This window comes from Curcuma longa, chromosome 6 (genome assembly GCF_044706935.1).
Source record: "Curcuma longa cultivar G26 ecotype Majalengka, Jawa Barat chromosome 6, ITB_CL_G26_1.1, whole genome shotgun sequence".
In the NCBI taxonomy this organism is placed as follows: Eukaryota; Viridiplantae; Streptophyta; class Magnoliopsida; order Zingiberales; family Zingiberaceae; genus Curcuma; species Curcuma longa.
Window position 1 is genome coordinate 7,528,677 of NC_133866.1, and position 20,659 is coordinate 7,549,335.

The window sequence follows — 20,659 nt, forward strand, 5'->3', positions numbered from 1 at the left end:
AAGGAGGAGAAGCAAAGAGGTGCGATCGGGAAAACGGGTAGGGCACTGTAGCTTCTTAATAGGTTTTTTGTTAACGGGTCGGGTCATATCCATTAAACTAATACCCTATAACCCTTAATCAATAACCCTTTAATCAATTAGATAAGTTAGGGTTTGATCAATCCAACCAATCAACCCATGATTAATTTAATTAACTCCATCTTCCATAAAACCCCCTAAATTAAGGTTAATTATATTTTTATGATTTACCCCTTTAGGTTCCGGTATTTTACAAAGATTATTCGAATAATAAAGGTTGGTAGTATACAAAAGTTTTAGCTCACATACAAGTTAGGTTCATGAACGTGAATATATGAATATCAACTGGAGTATGCATGAATAAAAATTCGTATGGAACCATTACCTTAAAAAAGTTAATTAAAAAAATCAAAATTATTTTTCAAGATTTATCTACAAATTAAGATGAATTAATTAATCAATAAATTAATTTAATTAATTAGTGAATTAATTGATGATTAATTAAATATTAATATGCGATAGCATTAATTAAATTAATTGATCAATAATTTAATTGATAATATGCACAACCATATTAATTGAATGGATATATGGTTTATATTGAGTAAAAGACACCCTTATAACTTTTTACCTCTTGGAAAAAGTCTTTCACCCTTTGAAAATAACCTTTTATCCTTATAAAAGCAACTCTACTCTTTTTTTCTCAAATAACTCAATTCAATTCAAGTTGTGAAATCTCCTCTTGAACTCTCTTCTCGCTTAAAAGTTGTAAGTCTTCAAAATTGCGCCAGGACTCGAAATTTATAGTGCTCCTATTTCAAGCATAAGTCGTTATATCTTAAAAGACGATAAACTGTAAATACTTGAGCAGGGTAATATCGTTTTAATGAATGAAGGTCTTGTCTTTACCTCGACCTTAACAAGCTTACCTGAAAGGGGTATGTTGATATCCGAATGGATAACTAGATGAATGACAAAATTAAGTCAGTAACAATGATACAAAAAAGGATACCTCTATTACCCAATGAGTGTCTCGATAATTGAAAAGGTATGTGGAGAATATAAATGGAACCAGTTGGCCCACGTTGCCATACCGAGGTTCTATCGGTTTGAGCCGTCAACTCATTGATGAGCTGATTGATCAGACTCAAGCTATTGGATCAACATTGACAATAATCTATCCAACAATAATCTTAAGATGATATTGACAAGTATGATGACAATGGCCCCACTCCTACTAGAGAGAAACAAGAGATACAAGAGATATTCTCTGTAATCATTTGCAAATAATGATAGTAAAAGACATTCTATTATTTGAAGAAAGTAAACCTCATAAGGTTACTATCTAAAGATGCGTGCATCTAAAGGTGAACCTTATGTGAAGGGAGAATTATTCACAAGGAAAAATAAAATTTTCCTATGCACGAACCATGCCTTAAAAGGTTTGAATGACAAAACTATAACATGGGTATAATGTAATGGTCAAGGCTTTGTGAGGGTCATTAGGTTAAAATCACAAAGTACGTCACTGGCCACTTAGCTAAAGGCCAAATTAAACTTGAGCTAACTTAAGATAAATGAGACCTATATGGAAGTCAAAATGGATCAGTTAGAAATATTGCATCATACATGTTGCAATTGACCAAGAAATTAAGTCTAATTCTTGTTATGTTGAAGCAAAAAATGATTATTACTTACATCGCTTCAATTGTAACCAATGGACACGTCCTTGGCGTTAAGTTGAAAGGGCAATCGTATAAATCTAATCTCTTATGCTCAGTTGGTCAGCACTCCAATCAAATTAAACGACTGTAGCTTGGGCTCGACAAGATCAAAAAATCAAGAGATATATATTATTTGAGTTGAGTGTCTCTCAAAGAATAAATGCAATCCTAATCAACACTCCGATTAGATGACCGTAGTTTTGGCTTGGCGAGATCGAAAGACCAGGGGATATATGATAGCATCGATGGAATTAATATATCTCCACAATCAGTTTTAAATTTTATTTTTTCCAGAGATTTACCTCTCCTTTTGCTATCAGTTAGAATCTTCTTCACTTCCTTCTTGTCAAATTTTCGAGATCTCTTCATCATTTTCCTTATGAAGTTTTCCATCTCGTTTGATGAACTCTCTTCTTCACTGTCACTTTCTTGATTTGATTTAGATGAAATTTCTTCTTTCTTTTTCTTTTGCTTCCCCTTCCCCTTTTTCCTGCTCTTTTCACCTACAACCAAAGCTATACCCTTCTCCTTATGACTTGCATTAGCTTGTTCATGCAATTCAAGTTCACAAAATAGTTCATCTAGTTTAACAATTGACAAGTCACTTTAAACTTTGTAGGCATCCACCATGGATGACCATAATGAATGACCACAATGAATCTCTAAAGAAGGATTTCAAGGCATACCTAATGAGATCTCTATTTTCTAACCTTTCTCCGATGGCATGAAGTCTATTTAGCAGTTCTTTGAACCTTCCATGAAGTTGACTTACGATTTCATCTTTCTTCATCATGAAATTCTGTATTTGGTTGGCGAAAAGGTCCCTTTTGCAGCTCTGGAATCCTTGGTGCCCTCATTAAGTTCAATCAACTTATCCACAGTCCCTTCACACTTTTGAATGGACCGACTTTAATCGACTGTTCAGAGCTCAGTCCACATTGTAGGGTAACCACCGCTTTGATATTTGCTTGTGACTTCCATTTTTGTTCAACTGACCATCGTGTGGATTCGAATACTCATCCATTTTCATTTGTTGATTCAGAGAAGCCCTTAGTTACGGAGAACCACATATCTATTTCAGTTCTTAGGTTGTATTCCATGCGGCTCTTCCAATATGCGAAGTTGCTTCCCTCAAAGTATGGTGGCCGTGTAGTGTTGTGACCTTCTTTCAACGACATTTTGTTGTTCTAAACTTGGCTCCTTTGGATGTGAGTCCTACGAAGCAACCTTGCTCTGATGCCACTTGTTAGGACCTTATGAGCTAGAAGGGGAGTTGAATGGTTCAACTCGCTCAGATTGGATCTATGTCGATGAAAGTTTCTTGCGAACTAGCTACTTGACCAGCACAACGCTAACTCGAATGATTTACTTGGTATCCGCCTCTTTGAGGTGACTAATCCAAGGATCCACACTTAGCTCACCACTTCCCCTATATCTTCTTCTTCTCGGATAAATCCCAAGGATGGAGAAACCCTCTTATAGCAGAAGTTACAGTTGTTCAAAAACAATCAAAAATCACAAAGAAAAAAAAGAGAGGTTTTACAATAATCTTGATGGATTTGTTTCTTCTTCTTCTAGGAATTGCTTCAAGTTTGGTAGTTGAACACCATATAATTTCTTTAGCACTGTAGCAAGAAGACTTGGAGCAAAATGACATTCAAGGTGCCCAGCAACGGTTAACTCTCACCATTTAAATAGGGTCAGCTTCTCTTGAGATCAATTGACTGATTTTCTTATACCAGTCGACTGATTTGGTCAACGGCAGATAACAGCCTCTGAACCTTTTGAAATTGTGTCTGATTTTATCAAATTTCAAATGACAATCAACTGATTTTTCTCATTAGTCGACTGTTATGGATGAATCGAGTCACTTGTTAAATCGATTCTTTTCTGTTTGCTTTTGAAATAGAATCAGTCAACTAATTTGAAGAATCAGTCGAGTCGATTCTATTCTGTTTGCTTTCAAACAGAATCAATTGACTAATGTAAATAATCAGTCGAGTCGATTCATAATCAGTCAACTGATGTAAAGAATCAGTTAAGTCGATTTTATTATGTTTGTTTCTAAAACAACATCAGTCGACTGATATGAAAAATCAATCGAGTTGATTCTAAAATTCATTCAACTAACATGAATATCCATCAACTGAAATTTTAAATCTAGCTAAAAAACTTAATATCAGTCGACTGATATTTCCTTTAGTCGACTGATACTAATATCAGTCAACTGTATATTACAATCAGTCGACTCATAGAGGTTTTGTTACATCCATCTAATTTACCTTTCGCGCATCTAGCTAATCTATGATGCGCTCGTTCTTTCCTCGCTTGCCAAGAGTCTAGTCGTCGACCTTCTTGGACTTCATTTATCTTATATCCAGCCTTCTAACTTGTAAAGACTTTCTCATGCCAAAAGTTTACTTCTCGACTTTCTTGAACTTCCTTTTGCCTCACATTCGGTCTTCTTACTTATAAGGAATTTCCTGCACACTTGATGCACAAGTGAGATTTTTATATTGTGCTCTAAGCTTTACTGATGTCAATCATCAAAATTATAACTCATGGGTATGATTGCATAAACAACAATCTTTGTCTTTCCTTGCAAAGGATACCCCTTCATTAAATATTGAAGGAGTTATGAAGACTTGCTTCTAAGTAAGATTGAGACTCTTGAAGTGTTTAAAAAATATTGAAAATGTAGAAAAATCAACTAAGTAAGATCATCTATGGTGATTGAGACAAAGAATGTAGGATATCACTCAAGGTATATTTCTCAAGGAAGAGAAACATTCATTGATCGACTATATCTCATGCACCTTAATTGAACGATGTTATGAAACATTAAAACTAAATATTAAGGAGATGATAAAGGCTATGTTGATAAGTTTTGGATTTATTCTGAAAAATATGGGAGGAAGTTGTCATCTCGGCAATTGGCAAACCATAAGCCCCAATGATATAGAAGTGAAAAATCTCTATAAGTCATTGAAAGGTCATGAACCTTCTAATGGAGCCAATAAATATTGGAGTGAACCAATAAATGTGAGGGTATTTGGTTAAGGTACAAATACCTAATTTGGGGTCGAAAGAATTGATTGCACAAAATGCATCCATATGTGCCCATAGATCATTACAGTCTCTATGAAGTTACAAGAAGGGCACTGGTATGATTTGATAAGTTTTGAAATAATTATCAAAGTCTTAACATTATTAAAGTAATAGATCTCTAGTGGTAAAATTTCCATTGAATATGGAATTGTGCAAATCCGCTAACTAAAAAGGCTTATCAACAGATCAAATATATTGCATGTTTAGGGAAATAAGTCCAAAACTTAACATTTGAATTAAGTAGTGATAACCCAACCATGATGACCAAAGATCCCAAGATCATGATTCAAAAGGGACACCTAAGCACAAAATTTGAGACACCTATGAGTAATTATTTCAATTCATTCTTGGAGACAAAAAAAGTGTGACCTGTAAAATGAATAAAGGATACGCAAAAGCTCTTAATGATTCCTGTATTATATTGTAGATGGTATAATGGGGTCAAGCATTACAAGATATTCTTAATAAAAAATCACCTATATAAATGTGAAGATGGGGTACTTCGAAAAAACTTATGAATCTCAAGTCCATAGCCAAAACAGACATGATAGAGAACTAATAGAAGCTTAGGGGTTATTGTGTGGGTATATTTGTCTTGGTTTATACTAATGGTTGAACAATTCAAGATATAATTCATTTGGCAAGCAACTAAATCCGATCGGATCCCACTATGGAAGGTTCAAAGTGACAAGGCAACTCTCCTAACGTGATAATCTTCCATTGAAACTCTTATTTGGGACTTAAAAACTTATTCATAATTTTCATTCATGTGGGAGATTATTAAAAAAAATTAATTTTGATAACTAATAAATTAAATAGTGATAGGATGATTATTTTGTAAGTAGAACATCATAAATAAATTTCTTGAGTGAATGAGAAAATAATGTTTAAGATTATTTGATTAATGAAGGGTTGGTCTAGTATAATTAGATAAAAGTTTTAGCTTGCATACAAGCTGAGTTCATGGACATGAATATATGAATACTAACTCGAGTATGCATGAATGTGAATCCACGTGGAACTATTAAGGGGTAGAAAAAGTAGATTAAAAATCAAAATTATTTTTTTATATTTATTTGCAAATTAAGATTGAATAGTACAAATCTTGGCTCGATTTGGCTTGTCAATAGGCCTATTTAGAGTCTTAAGATTGAATAGCATAAATCTTGGCTTGATTTGGCTTGTCAATAGGCATATTTAGAGTCATCAATGACTTTGTACCAAAAGTATTTCATGTCTCATGATCAAAGTGTTTAGTGGCTCTAAAGATTAAGATTTGTGTCAAATAAACACAATTACACTCTTAGAGACCCCCTTAAGTCTATCCATATTATTTATTTTTTCAAAATTTTGAGCTCTGTAAATGTGTCAATGAGTTTTGATCACAGAGTCATTGAGTTTTAACTTTTTGCAACCAGTTTCCGGCAGCCAAAAGCCCTGCCCTGAAAGCTGAAGTCCACTCCGTCAGTTGAGGCCAGAAAACCAACTCTCTCTCCACCCACTGGAACGACTGGTGCTTCGGGTTCAATCCCATATTCATTAGCTCCCGGTGGCTGGCGCGCGAGTAGAACCCACCGTTGATGCAGGTGCCGCCGCCGAGGCAACGAGCTCGTGTATTGATGACGCCATCCTCGGAGACGAAATGCTGCGCCGGCGAGGTCGGGGTGAGGTCGGCGAGGGTGTCGGGCCAAGAGGCGAGGTTGGAAACGTTAGGATTCCCGTAATTCAGCACCAACACGTCGAACCTCTCCGAGAGGGTAGCGGCCAAGGGGCAGCCAGCTGTCCCGCCGCCGACGATGATGTAGTCGTGGTACGACACCCGTGGAGCATCTGCCGCATGCTTCACGAAGCCAAACGCTGGCGCTGTTCGCAAAAACCATGCGTATAACAACTAATTACGATAGGTATCATGGATTAAAAGGGCTCTTAATCATTTAAAAAAGGTATTGATTAATTAAGAAAAGGAGAAACATTACAGTTCTGAGCAGAGCAGAAGCCTTGACTTTCCAACTCCAGGATTCCCTAACTTCCACTTAATCAATTTATTCGGATCGATCTCTATACTTGTGTTTAGTCTTTTTATAAACTTTATAAATTCGTGAGATTGATTGTGTAGGACCGCTAAGATGATACATTTTATTTTTTTATATAAAAAAATAATATGATTGAAAATTAAAATTTATTTTATGATATTAAATTAATATAGTAGGTGGAGATAATAATTGCAGCAGCAGTAAAAATAAGCATACTTTGACTTTCCAACTCATTCATTAACTGCCACTTAATCAATTAGCAGCATCTGCGGTGCATGGATACGATTGGATCGATCCTCCAACTTTTATATAAGATAAGGATGACATTGTTGCAGAAGAGGATGACATTGTTAATTAAAATTTATTTTATGATATTAAAATAATATAGTCGGTGGAGATAAAAATTGCAGCAGCAGCAGAAATGAGCATACTTTGACTTTCCAGCTCATGATTCGCTAACTGCCACTTAATAAATTAGCAGCATCTGCGGTGCATGGATACGATTGGATCGATCCTCCAACTTTATATAAGATCGCAGATGCATGGATACGATTGGATCGATCCTCCAACTTTATATAAGATAAGTGTGACATTATTGAAAATTAAAATTTATTTTATGATATTAAAATAATATAGTAGGTGAAAATAATATGTTGATAACGTGATAAATAATGATGGTCCTGCACTACAAAAAATATAGCTGTTTAACAACGAAAATTTACGACAAATAATATTCGTCGTCAATTTGGGACGACTTTTGCGACGAAAATCGATTTTGTTGCAAATTTGTAACGAATTTTCCGACAAAATATTTTTTGTTGCAAATATTGAGATGAAAATTATTCGTCGTCAAAGTCGTCGCAAATTTGCGACGAATCTATAATTCGTCCCCAATTTGCGACGAAATCAGTGGTTCGTCGCAAAACTTCAAGTTTAGGGTTTCACTTAAGTGGCTGGGGTCCACATGATTTGGCGACGAATTTGTGATTCGTCGCCAAAATTGCGACGAATGACGGATTCGTCGCCAAATGGCGACGAATAACAGATTCGTCGCCAAATTGGCGACGAATAAGCAGGTCGCCAATTTGGCGACGAATATGGATTCGTCGCCAAAGCCCTAACTTATACGTTCCGCCGCCCGAGCCCCTTTCTTCCTTCGCGATTTTTTCTTCGTTTTTCCTCTCCTCTGCGCGACGCTGCTCCGGCGATCCGTTTTCTCCTCTCCGATCCGTCCTCCGGCTGCAACGGCGACGAAATCCACTGCCGAAGGTGTCTCATGGTAAGATCTGCTCGTTTTTGTGCATTTAATCGGTTGAAATAGGATTTAGGAAGGCTGGAAATGGAGGAGGATGACGGTGGCCGACCAGTGTGGGTGCATTGGCCGGCCGAAGGTGTGGCTGCGGCTTGTTGCTGGCGGTCCGTTGCGCCACAGGGGTTGCTGGAACTCGCCGGCCAGCAGTGCTACGGTTGCTGGTGCTGGCCGGCGGCGGGCGGCGGGCGGCTGCTGGTGGCGCCGGTGGAGGGGTTTGCCGGAGTGGTACTGGCCAGATTTCATTGAATGATGGAGGGCTGCTGGTGGTGGGTTAGGGTTTATTGGGTTAGCTAGTGTTAGTGGTGGGTTAGAGTTAGTGATGAAGGTTAGTGATTAAAAATAGGGTTTAGGGTTAGTCTTATAGTTAATGTTTAGGGTGAAGGATAGTTTTTATATTTAATATTAGGGTTAATTAACATTTAGAGTTTAGGGTTTAGATTAGTGTTTAGATTGGATTAGGTTTACGTTGGCGGGCGGATAATGTAACGCCCGCCCTTCTGGCTCTCTAAGAGCGGGGTTACTTACTTACTTTACTTACTTTGTTACTTGCAATGCTACTCTAATTTAACCATAATTTAAATTTTCTCTAACTTGTGCGGAAACTTTTCTAGCATGCTCATTTATTACTTGTATTAAACATGGTGGCTTTTCTTTCTTCCAGACTTTTCTTTTAACTCCTTTTTTTCCTTTTTATACTTCACTAGTCGACTGTCCATATCCCCAGTCGACTGGGCATCAGTCGACTACCCATAGCCTCAGTCGACTGCTCAGTCGACTGGCCTATAGTTTTCACTCGACTAATTTTTATCTGCATCAGTCGACTGATATCTGCACCAGTCGACTGGTCTCAGGATTTCAGAACTTCTACAACTTCATACATGAATCTAAACCCCATTTAAACACCTAACTATTAGTTCTAAAATAACCTAAAGCATTTCTATCTATAATGGCATGCATAGGATTATAAATGAACTTCTTAAACTCTTTAAAACTAATCTAAACATAAAGTATCAAATCCTATGTTCTATGTGCCAAGAATATTAAAAAGTAGCAATATTAAAAATAGATCATGCATTGGTTCATGTCATTGCTTTGTAATTACATGAATATTTATTGAAAAGACATGGAATCACAATATGTTACTAATACTAACCAGAACTAATCTTATTGATTATTAGCAATGAAAATACCAAATAAAAATCTAACGACTGAAAACTAACAATTCACAAGATTTTCTTAACAATGCATAACAGTAAAATCTCTAAGTTCTCTTAGTAATTTAATATCTTAATTTGCTCTTAGCAAATTCCCAAGGCTTTCCATAGTCCAGGCACCACACACACCACCACGCATCCCCTTGTCGTCTTCCTTCACATTTGCTTTCCTTTTCCTTTGTCTGCAGTAAGAGGAAATGCAACTATAAGCGGATAGCTTAGTAAGTACTATCTAGCTCACAAAAACTGAGATGTGCATATGTATACGGAAAGTATGAAAACTACATGCTCATGATAAGAAACTTTTCCATGCTTTGAAACTCTTAAAACATAAAACATGTGATCTTTCATGCTCAAGCTATAATATCCTGCAATTACTAAAGATTCTCATTACATAACAGGAAATTGCAGATGATACTCTTTCTTAACTAAACTTGCTGAAACTTGAAACTTTTATAAAAACTTATTACAAAAACTTGCTTTACTTGTCTTGAATACTTAAAACTTATACTTCAAAATAGTAATCAACTTTCTCTTGGGGCCCAGGCGTAGTACCAAAGCGCGCGCCCTAATAGAGATTGGGGTAGCGAGCCACCAATCCTAAGAGGGTAAGGACCTCGGTCCTACCAGGGCCAAGACCTCGGAATTGGTCACCTGGATTTGTTTTACGACAACCTCGGAAGTCGGGTACTAGCCTTTTCAAAGTAAAATACTTAATATCTTTTTCTTTTCTACAATACTTGGCATTTCTTCAAACACTTGGTATGCCTAAACCTCTAAATCCTCGGATTAGAGATTCTTGGAAGGCCTCGGCCTTGTAACTTTCTTATAATATGATCATATAACGATAAAAATATGCTTTTGATCATATAACAAAACTTCTATGCTTAAAAAAAAACTGAGATTTCATGCTTAACTTGAAATAGAGATTTCTACTAAATCTTAACACAAGAAATATGCCAAATAAATTCTAAAAGCATGAAAACGACTTCGAAACTACTCTTACTGTAGGTGAGCAGTACTTACATCGATTCTTGCACTTACTACGTGTAGATCACGGGATTTTTAGGGAAAACCTATGATCTTTGGAGCGTTGTAAGCCTTTCCTCCGCAAACTCATAATCTTCTCTATATATTTTCAATGTAAGACTTTGATTGTAATCCCAACAATATATACTTCTTGAGGATCTCTCCAATGTGAATGTAATCTTAGTTGATACTCTGATTAGACGATTATAGCTGTGACTCAATGAAATTGGAAGACCAAGGCACTATATTTTCTAGATTGAGCATTTTCAAGAACAGGTGCAATCATGGTCATCATTCTGATTAGGTAATCACAGTTTTGACTCGGTGAAATTAAAAGATCAAGGGATACATGCTCTCTAGACTAATTGATTCTTAAGAACATACACAACTTTGGTCAAACTTTGATCAGACTGTCGTAACTTTTGATTCAGCATGATTAAAAGACCAAATCAGGATGCATGGTTCTGAACGAGATTGTGACTTTATGTCATGCAAGGGGAACTTTACCAAAGGTGTTACAATCTTTGCCTTTTTTTTCAAATGACACCCCTTCATTAATTATTGAAGGAGTTATGAAGACTTGCTTCTAAGTAAGATTGAGACTCTTGAAGTGTTTAAAAAATATTGAAAATGTCGTTAGAAAAATCTGTTGGGATACAATCAAAGTCCCACATCAAAAATACATAGAAAAGATCATGGGTTTATAAGATAAAAGATATCTTCATTGATATGAAACCTTTTGGGTTGAGCTCAAAAATAAAATTATAAGGGCTTAGGCCCAAAATAGACTATATATCATACCATTGTAAAAATATTTTAATTTCATCTGTACTAATAAGTAGTATCAGAGTCATGCTCTATGTAGAGCCATGTGGGGACCCTCAAGAAAAAAATGAAAGAGGTAGGGGAGGTCCGGACCATAGGGATAATGGTAGGGGGCTCTTAGTAGGAAGAGTTCGGACCTGGACCATGAGAATAATGGCAGGGGGCTCCCAGGGGGAGTTTGGACTCGAATCATGAGAGTTAAGACCCGAAAATTATGGGAGGAAGTTGTCCTCTTGGAAAACCATAAGCCCCCATGATATAGAAGTGAAAAATCTCTATTAGTCATTGCACAAAATGCATCCATATGTGCCCATAGATCATTATGGTCTCTATGAAGTTACAAGAAGGGCACTGGTGTGATTTGGTAAGTCTTGAAAAAATTATCAAACTTAATATCATTAAAGAAATAGATCTCTAGTGGTAAAATTTCTACTAAATATGGAACCATGATGACCAAAGATGCTAAGATCATGGTTCAAAAGGGACACCTAAGCACAAAACTTCAATTCATTACGGGAGACAAAAAGGTGTGACTTGTAAAATGGATAAAGGATGAGCAAAAGAATGGTATAATGGGGTAGGGGGTTACAAGATTTTCATAATAGGAAATCATCTATATATATAAATGTGAAGATGGGTCACTTGGCCAAAATGAACATGATAGAAAACTAATAGAAGCTTAGGGGTTATTATGGGTGTGATTGTCTTGGTTTATACTAACGGTTGAACAATTTAAGATATAATTCATTTGGCAGTCAAGTAAATCCGATTGTATTTCACTACGGAAGGTTCAAAGTCACAAGGTAACTCTCCTAACGTGATAGTCTTCCACTGAAACTCTTATTTGGGACTTGAAATTGTTGGGTTGCAAGGGTGCAAACATAGTCCCACATCTAAAGTACATGGAAAAGATCATGGGGTTAAAAGGATGAAAAGTATCTCCATTGATATGAGGTCTTTTGGGGAGAGCCCAAGAACAAAGTCATGAGGGCTTAAGCCCAAAGTGGACAATATCATACCATTGTGGAGATATTTTGAATCCATCGGTACTAACAAGTGGTATCAGAGCAAGATCGCTCTTCACCGGACTAACCGCTGGATGAGCCATAATCCAGATCTAACCATGTGGTTTGAACCTTAAATAAAGAAAGTGGGTACTCCCGTGTCTGAATCAAGAGGATCAGACACCAGGTGAGAAGTCCTAGTAGGTCGGATGGACCGAGGGGCAAAAAGTCCTAATTGCTACTAGGTGAGAAGTCCTAGTAGGTCGGGTGGACTGAGGGGCAAAAAGTCCTAGTTGCGACTAAGTGGGAAGTCCTAGTAGATCGGGTGGACCGAGGGACAAAAAGTCTTAGTGGGTCAAGGATTCAGACATCAAAAAACGACGTTGAGGGGGGTCTGTGGTTCTTTGTTTGAGGGGGAGATTGTTAGGTTGTAAGGGTACAAACTTAGGCCCAAAGTGGACAATATCATACCATTGTGGAGATATTTTGATTCCATCGGTATTAACAGAAACTTATTCATAATTTTTATTCACGTGGGAGATTGTCAAAAAATTAGTTTTGATAACTAATAAATTAAATAATGATAGGATGATTATTTTGTGAGTAGAACATCATAAATTAATTTCTTGAGTGAATGAAAAATTAATGTTTAAAATTATTTGAGTAATGAAGGGGTTGGTTTAGTATGATTAGATAAAAGTTTTGACTTGCAGACAAGCTGAGTTCATGGACGTGAATATATGAATACTAACTCAAGTATACATGAATGTGAATCCACATGGAACCATTAAGGGTAGAAAAAGTTGATTAAAAAATCAAAATTATTTTTTTATAGTTATCTGCAAATTAAGATTGAATAGCACAAATCTTGGCTCGATTTGGCTTGTCAATAGGTCTATTTAGAGTTAGTCGACTGATGTAGTGAATCAGTTGAATCGATTCGCTTATGTTTACTTCCAAAACAGAATCAGTCGAATGATATAGTAATTAGTCGAATCGATTCTCTTCTATTTGCTTCTGAAATAAAATTAGTCGACTAATGTGGAGAATCAATTAAATCGATTTGCTTCTGTTGGCTTCTGAAATAGAATCAGTTGATTGATATTCTTTATCCGTCGAATCAATCCTTAAATCAATCTGACTGACATGGTTATCAGTCTACTAGTACATAGAATCAAAGCTGAAACCCAGTATCAGCCAATTGCTTATTATCTTTCAGTCGACTGATACCAATATCAGTCGACTAGATATCAATCAATCGACTAATGGAAGTTTTTATTGAATTTATCTAAATTACCTCTCATGCATTTAATCCGTGATGCATTTGATGTTTCTCCTTTTGCCAAGAATCTGGTCATCAACCTTCTTGGATTTCATTTGCCTCATATTTTGTCTTTTAACTTATAAGAGCTTTCGCTCGTCAAGAGTTCGCTTTTCGACTTTGTTGGACTTCCCTTTGCTTCACATCTGATCTTGTTACCTATAAAGACTTTCCTGCACTCTTAATACACAATAGAGAGATTCCTCATACTTTACTCTAAGTTTTACTGATGTCAACCATGAAAACTATAGGTCATGGGCACGATTGCATCAACACATGATACACCTAGTTACCCCACTTACCATGAGTTACCTCTTTTCTTACAAGGCCTTAGGGCAGGCAGTAGAGGAGCACTTGGGATGAGCATTATCATCTTTTATAACAATAATACACCCTGGTTACCTTCTTCACTGAGTAGATTGTGTTTACCTCGTATTAAATTGTGCATAAGAGGTTTCAAATCAAATATTCAATTAAAGTAGGCATTCTCTGTGTATATATTTGGCTTCTATTCTAATTTTCCAAAGCTTTAATAGTGATGTTGAAAAATAAAAACATTAAGAAAATATATAAACAATTTCGTAAATACATCCTGAAGCAAAAGTACACAAATATTATTAACAAATTAACACTACAAATTTGTAACTTTTCAAAGGACACTTAGTATGAATTTCATTACTACTACTACAAAGAACGCTTTCTTTAAAGTCATTTTGGCAAACTTAATATCTAAGATTATTTGAATAATAAAGGGTTGATTAGTATACAAAAGTTTTAGCTCACGTACGAGTTATAGGTTCATGAACGTGAATATATGAATGTCAACTTGAGTATGCGTGAATGTAAATTCGTATGGAACCATTACCTTAAAAAATTAAAATTAATTTTTGAGGTTTATCTACAAATTAAGATGAACTAATTAATCAATAAATTAATTTAATTAATTAGTGAATTAATTGATGATTAATTAAATATTAATATGCGATAGCATTAATTAATTAATTAATTAATTGATAATATGCACAACCATATTGATTGAAAGGATACATGGGTTATATTGAGTAAAAGACATCCTTATAACTTTTTACCTCTTGGAAAAAGTCTTTCACCTTTTGAAAATAACCTATTATCCTTATAAAAGGAACTCTACTCTTTTTCCTCAAATAACTCAATTCAATTCAAGTTGTGAAATCTCCTCTTGAACTCTTTTCTCTTAAAAGTTGTAAGTCTTCAAAACTTCGCTAGGACTCAAAATTTGTAGTGCTCCTATTTCAAGCATAAGTCATTATATCTCGGGAGGCGATTGTTGATAAATTGGAAATACTTAAGCAGGGCAATATCATTTTAATGAATGAAGGTCTTGTCTTTACCTCGACCTTAACAGGCTTACCCGAAGGGGTATGTTGATATCCAAATGGATAACTTGATAACCGATGAGATTAAGTCAGTAACGATAATACCAAAAGGGTACCTTTATTACTCAATGAGTGTCTTGATAATCGAAAAGGTATGTGAAGAATATAAATGGGACCAGTTGGCCCACGTTGCCATACCGAGGTTCTACTGGTTTGAGCCATCGACTCATTGATGAATTGATTGATTAGACTCAAGCTATTGGATCAACACTGACAATCTATCCAACAATAAACTTAAGATGATATTGGCAGGTATGATGGCCTGGGCCCCACTCCTACTAGAGAGAAACAAGACATACAAGATATATTCTCTGTAATCATTTTCAAGTAATGATAGTAAAAGCCATTGTATTATTTGAAGAAAGTAAACCGCATAAGGTTACTATCCAAAGATGCATTCAGTGCATCTGAAGGTGAACCTTATGTGAAGGGAGAATTATTCGCAAGGAAAAATAAAATTTTCCTATGCATGAACCATGCCTTAAAGGGTTGAATGACAAAACTATAACATGGGTATAATGTAATGGTCAAGGCTTTGTGAAGGTCATTGGGTTAAAATCACAAAGTTAAGGATGGTGATTTTAACCAAAAAAGGGCAATGGAAGGCTTTAGGTAGAAGCTTAAACGCCGCCCTATTAAGAATCGAAAAAAATGGAAACCGCAGAGATCGCGACACCTGATCGCGATCTCCACCTTCCTCGGAGATGAAATCGCGAGGGACACTATATAAAGGAGGAAAACCCTAACTGTCACGTTCCGGGAGGTCGTCCGAAAAATTTCGACAGCATCTCTACAGTAACTATGACAATTTCCCTGAATACATGCATAAATACTCAGCCACAAGCGGCTGGAATAGGACTACTCGTCCAATCGATACACACAACCACAGACAATTATAAAATAAGGCCTACACGGCCACACAATCATATCACGTGCACTATAACCAAAATATGCAAAGTTTATAAAGCAGAAACAGCGAAAAATCTAAACGACACAAATAACCACAGTGCAAATCCAACATAACTACAGTCATAGCAAATCTAACCCACCACTACAGTCCAGACCATAACTACATGTCTACGAAACGTAAAACATAACCCGAAACAACAATAAACCACATGCGAATTGACAAGAAAACCTTCTGATGTGAGACAGCAGCAGTTGATCGAAACTCCAAGCTCCAAGTACCTATCTGTTACTTGGGGAGAAAATAAAATAACCCCAGGGTCTGGGTAGTGAGCATTAGGTGCTCAGTGGGTACAAGAAATGTGCATGTAAAATAATCATAAGGAACAGCAAGGATATACAAGTCTGAGTAAACATGTATAGAAGAAACAAGATAACATTTACATGGTAGCAAGTATCAACAGAGTATCAAGAGTATCAACTAATCAACAGGGTATATCAGCTGAGATGTTATTACTCAATGAGTGTCTTGATAATCGAAAAGGTATGTGAAGAATATAAATGGGACCAGTTGGCCCACGTTGCCATACCGAGGTTCTACTGGTTTGAGCCATCGACTCATTGATGAATTGATTGATTAGACTCAAGCTATTGGATCAACACTGACAATCTATCCAACAATAAACTTAAGATGATATGGGCAGGTATGATGGCCTGGGCCCCACTCCTACTAGAGAGAAACAAGACATACAAGATATATTCTCTGTAATCATTTTCAAGTAATGATAGTAAAAACCATTGTATTATTTGAAGAAAGTAAACCGCATAAGGTTACTATCCAAAGATGCATTCAGTGCATCTGAAGGTGAACCTTATGTGAAGGGAGAATTATTCGCAAGGAAAAATAAAATTTTCCTATGCATGAACCATGCCTTAAAGGGTTGAATGACAAAACTATAACATGGGTATAATGTAATGGTCAAGGCTTTCTGAAGGTCATTGGGTTAAAATCACAAAGTTAAGGATGGTGATTTTAACCAAAAAAGGGCAATGGAAGGCTTTAGGTAGAAGCTTAAACGCCGCCCTATTAAGAAACGAAAAAAATGGAAACCGCAGAGATCGCGACACCTGATCGCGATCTCCACCTTCCTCGGAGATGAAATCGTGAGGGACACTATATAAAGGAGGAAAACCCTAACTGTCACGTCCCGGGAGGTCGTCCGAAAAATTTCGACAGCATCTCTACAGTAACTATGACAATTTCCCTGAATACATGCATAAATACTCAGCCACAAGCGGCTGGAATAGGACTACTCGTCCAATCGATACACACAACCACAGACAATTATAAAATAAGGCCTACAAGGCCACACAATCATATCACGTGCACTATAACCAAAATATGCAAAGTTTATAAAGCAGAAACAACGAAAAATCTAAACGACACGAATAACCACAGTGCAAATCCAACATAACTACAGTCATAGCAAATCTAACCCACCACTACAGTCCAGACCATAACTACATGTCTACGAAACGTAAAACATAACCCGAAACAACAATAAACCACATGCGAATTGACAAGAAAACCTTCTGATGTGAGACAGCAGCAGTTGACCGAAACTCCAAGCTCCAAGTACCTATCTGTTACTTGGGGAGAAAATAAAATAACCCCAGGGTCTGGGTAGTGAGCATTAGGTGCTCAGTGGGTACAAGAAATGTGCATGTAAAATAATCATAAGGAACAGCAAGGATATACAAGTCTGAGTAAACATGTATAGAAGAAACAAGATAACATTTACATGGTAGCAAGTATCAACAGAGTATCAAGAGTATCAACTAATCAACAGGGTATATCAGCTGAGATGATACGAAAAGATCAACTGTGCAACATGGTATAGATATCAGGTACATGTAAGCATGTATGCAATGTCATACAAGTGCAACAATCATAGCAAGTAAATGCAACAATCCACAAGCATATGAATAAAGTAAACTATGAAATAACCTACCAACAAATGCATGTAATATGCATCAACTATCGCAATAAAAAATAACACGTCAAGTCACTGTCTGTACTCGTCGTCCCCAGCCACTCCTCTCGGAAATGAACATGGGGTGCACAACAGGACATACTGCGCAAACTCCAACAACTGACCACTAAAAATAAGTGGGGAGTGGCAGTGTAGTAGGAGGGCAATGTAGCCAGTCCTGGTCGCACCTAACTGTAGTGCAACCTCTTACCCATGTGACACCACAACACGGCGTCGGGTAAGAGCCAACAACATACAACACCTACAACTACTATGGATGCATGATGATCATCCCAACATGTAATAGCTAACTTAATTAGCATGCTCAATTGGAATTTATGAAGGTCAACATATGTCGAGAATACGGTAGTAATACTGGTCTAACAGTGGATAAATAAATCAGGATCAGATAACATGAGTCAAACAACATCTAACACTAGTATCAACAGAGTAACTGACATAATTAGCAAAGGTATCAACATGATAGGAATACGAGCATCACAAGGTCAACAGGTAAGTATCAAATGATGATTATCAATATATACCAACTAGATCAACATCTTAAACAATATGAGTAGCAACAGGATTAGTAAAGTAGCAACAAAGCATGCACAGAAAGTGAACTTGTATTGACCAAGTACAGGGTACCCACCTGATCAGATGATCGTCGATAATAGAACCCCCAAATCTACTCCTCCGTATATAATAGAATCAACCAAATCAAGATCCTGAAATTACAACAATACTTACTGATACAATACTATATTTAATTCATAATAATTAAATCCCACAACCTAACCTAACTAAATTTATTTATTATCAACATATCAACCTAATCAACCCGATCCCACAAAATAGGACTTCAACCCCACCAATCCATTCCACATTCAACTCAACCCTAATCAATCTAATCACAACAACTAACCAACAATTCCTACTAACACGATTCCACCACTAATCAGTCTTGACTTGGAACATCTAAACCCCATACAACCTACACGAAATCAGTAAAACAACACACACAGGCCCTAGAACAAATCAAATCCCATAATCTAACTCATTCATACCAATCCAACACAAACAAGGTCCAACAATCAACCACAACTGGATCAAACGGTAACCAGCTCAACTTCCCTTAAACAGAACAACACAAATCAACCATAAATCCTTAACACACCATATCTCAACTAATCCATCAACAACTTAGCAACCCAAGCCACAACAGATCAACCGACCAGTCCCATACTGATCCATAGAAATCCTATCAAACAGTAACTCACACGAACAGAACAACAACATCCTACTAGTTTAGAAATCTAGCCAAATAACAAAGAAATTTACCTCTGATTTATGCCCTAGCTCAGCCCTTTCTTCTCCTTTCTGCCGATCCAGCTTTCACCACTTGATTGAGTTACAATCAACCGAACTACGAAAGGAAAAATCGATCAAAATAGTAGGGCATTTAAAACAACCCCCAAATCCAAAGACAACCAATAAATCCAACGAAATCCCTAATTCCAACCCTTACCGATCGGTCCTTCCTCTCTTCGATCCGTCGATGCAAGCGTTGCCCCCTTGAACTGCTGCCACCGATTCGAGTTCCTTCAGCGAGATCCAGTCCCCAACAACACCAAGCTTTGGGTTGCCTGTGCTCTCTTAGCCCTAGCTCCAGCGTCGGCTGGATTCTCTCAGTGTCGGCAGAGACGAAGCTGTGGCGGCTAGAGTCGGGATCCAGCGGCGGCGTCGGTAGGGAACGACGATGATGAAGAAGGAAGAAGGGAATCGGCGTCGGCCAGCGCACCCTCTCGGCTTCGGCGGAGACAAAGAGGAGAATAAGCGGTTGTGCGTCGGGAGAACGGAGGAGAAGATGAGGATCGCAATTGGGAGAAAAGGGTCAGCGCTGTAGCTTCTCAACCTAGAACCGGATCTTTTAAAGATTCCTTAATGGATCCCTAATGGGTTTGGGTTTAAACCATTAAGCCATTAATCCATCCTATACCCTATAACCATTGATTCAATTAGATGAGTTAGGGTTTGATCAATTCAACCAATCAACTCATAATTAACTTAATTAAATCCATCTTCCATAAACCCCATAAATTAAGGTTAATTATATTTTACGATTTACCTCTTTAAGTTCCGGTATTTTACACTAACCGCATCCCTCTCCCACCACAACGTCGTCGCCTCCCACAGCCGCACGCCTTCTGCCCTAAGCGACGCCATTTCCCATCGCGAGCGCCGCCTTCAACCGCCCCTGTTTCTCTGCATCGCGATCGCTGCTACCGCGCTCGTGACGTCGCCTATTCCCACCCACACGATCGTTGTCGATCGTCGCCTGCAGCGCCCGCGACGCCACCACCTTCTGCCCGCGATGCCACTGCCGACCACCTGTCGCTCGCCCGCGTGGAGAAGATCTATGATTTCCCTTCGTTCTTCTTCTCTTCTTGGCTGCTCATCGCTGCCTCCACCGATTGTGATTAAGCCAACCATGCGGGGTTGAGGCTGGAGGAAAATGTCGAGGTCGGGGTATAGAAGATGAGGATTTATTCATGGATTTCATCCCAGATTCATGGCATCAGCCGAGCTTGGATTCAATCCAACATCAGGTCTGGCCTAGTTTCCATCAATGGTTGAACCATTAATAAGACTTCTCATGTTATTAACGTAAGGGACATGGTTTACTGCATGGTTTCTAGGTTGCAACCTTTGAGGGC

At 37.4% G+C, this 20,659-nt stretch overlaps 1 long non-coding RNA gene across 4 annotated transcripts; it reads right to left on the minus strand.

Annotated features, from left to right (window-relative positions):
• Positions 1 to 9,553: 9,553 nt before the first annotated feature.
• On the minus strand, positions 9,554 to 19,830 carry LOC141831002 (uncharacterized). Of its 4 annotated transcripts, none has more exons than XR_012602009.1 (4): positions 19,471 to 19,830; positions 19,284 to 19,368; positions 18,595 to 18,670; positions 9,554 to 9,591 (listed from the first exon to the last, which is right to left on the minus strand). It is a non-coding gene; the product is annotated as an uncharacterized LOC141831002 (long non-coding RNA). The 4 variants fall into 4 exon arrangements; XR_012602007.1 differs by lacking the exon at positions 9,554 to 9,591 and adding an exon at positions 15,944 to 16,195; XR_012602008.1 differs by lacking the exon at positions 9,554 to 9,591 and adding an exon at positions 17,263 to 17,559.
• Between the last annotated feature and the right edge of the window lie 829 nt (positions 19,831 to 20,659).